Below are 2,106 nucleotides of genomic sequence, written 5' to 3' on the forward strand. Positions count from 1 at the left end.
CTGTCATATGTTCTGTAAAAGAAACTTTTTCTTTCTTTTATTTTTTATTGTATGAATAGTAAAAGAAATGAAAAAATCAAGAACATACTGTAGCTGCTCTGAAAGTATGAACTTTGACAAAGTAAAATGTTGAACAAACTATCTGGCATTATTTTTGAAGAATGTTTTGACAACAGGTGTAGAATTTTTTTCTGTAATCCTTCTTGTTTCTGTGTTTTTTATTTCTATGTGGATTTTGGGCTCTGCCCTCCGGCCTGTGTCTGGGGCGCTCCCTAAACTGGCCCACCCACCAACTTTGAAGAGGAGGGTTGGCCGGGTAACTTGGTTCGGTGTGGGTGTGCAGTACAGCTGGCTGTACGAGCACCGCTACGTGCCGGGTTTCAAATGGGGGGGCGCGGACGGGCCGGGGGACAGGCAGTCCAAAATGGCAACACCCTCCCATAAAAAGATGAGTGAAGCACTGACACATGCTCATACATTCTGAAAATAAAGGGGGAAAAGACGGAAATTGTGTCTACAGTTTTTGAGACACAACAAATTCTTTCATTTTATTGTCTAAAAAATATTTTTTTTGGTCTCTGCGACAACGTTTTTCAGTCATTTTAGGCCTCACATGTGGGAAAGCCTTTAATTTTAACTCTTGGGTTTATTTACATTATTTGACAAAGGCTATGATGGTTTGTTTTGTTTACTACTGTTCACTGAACAATAGTGCTAGCTCTGTTGGTCTATCTATCATTTCCTTTTGTGTCTAATTTCTGGCTTTAAAGGTGCACCTGATAATTTCATTTMTTTTTGAATTATGTTTCTTTTGTCAGATGTTATTTGACCTATGGGTGTTTTTTGGCATAATTAATGTTTTTGCCTATGTGTGGCGTGTCTACACAGTTTGGGTTTTGAAACCTTATCTTTTTGTGTTTAGTTTTTTTTAGTAGATTATTATGGTTTTTACCTGTTTAGACTATCTGTCTTACTGAGCTTGGAAAATTTGATTTTAGTATTTAGAGAAATACGAACATCTGATAACTTCTTATTTGGGTTTGGTTGAATTTCGTATGATGCTTGCCAGTGGTGTTTGTCCATCAAGGAGTTTTGTGTTATTTTTGGTTAGCTGGTCCCCTGCATTTTAAAGAGCCCTGTCACTTAAAAAAAGTCCTCAGAGGGACAAACCATGGTTAAATGTGTTGATAAGGAAGTACCGTTTTGCATATTCTTTAATCTAAAATTAAATACGATGACCGTGAGTCTGCAGAAACACCACCGCGTATGCAGTCTCACATGGTGGATCTTTTTCATTTAAATACACATTGTGGGGTATTTCAGATCTGACCTTGTTTGCCCCCCATGTTGTTGCAACACATTCTAAAACATACTCTGGAAAAGTGGGTGGACCTCCACTCCTAGCTGCGTCGCACTACACGCGTTTTTCGTACATCGGTTCCCTCAAAACACTTCATATTGTCACATCTTCTTCGCTGTTCAGCTTTCGCGCTCAGCCATTTCAGGGTTTTTATCTCACGACGAGACTTATCTGAGTGGCTCAGTGGGGAACTGTTCAGCCCCACGACCTGGCTCACTCATACTCGCTGGATCTCAACTGAGGTGCAGTTAAAGGGTGTGGGGGCCCAGCTCATGGGTGTTTGAGGGAAGGGGGGTGGATGTGTGTACGTGTGTGGGGTGATGATGTCATCAGTTCTTCCTGGGTTTTTTTCTCCCCCACCACATGTGTGAAGCTGAGGCTGCAAATTTGTTAGTCTTACAGAGACGTGCAGCAGAGCTGAGAAGTTACTTGCATAGATACATGAAAGGGAAAACTGCAAACCTGTTTTCACAGGCAGTTCCTGGGRGCCAGTCGACTGTATTACATTGCTAAATGAATGAACTTTTGCTGAAAGCAGCGGAGAGAAGTGCAATCTGTGTGTTTACAGAATATGACACTTGGTTTCCCACTGGCCTTTGTTCAAAGAACAAAGGCATTTTTATTTATAAATAAGGATAAGATGGAGAACTGATGTGTGTTTGAGTTGTAGCGAATTACTCTATGAAATTAGGACCAGCCTAATCTTCACAAAGGTAATCCCTCAAGATCTTGCAAAAATGAAATCA

The sequence above is a fragment of the Austrofundulus limnaeus genome, unplaced genomic scaffold (genome assembly GCF_001266775.1).
Source record: "Austrofundulus limnaeus strain Quisiro unplaced genomic scaffold, Austrofundulus_limnaeus-1.0 Scaffold415, whole genome shotgun sequence".
Taxonomy (NCBI): Eukaryota; Metazoa; Chordata; class Actinopteri; order Cyprinodontiformes; family Rivulidae; genus Austrofundulus; species Austrofundulus limnaeus.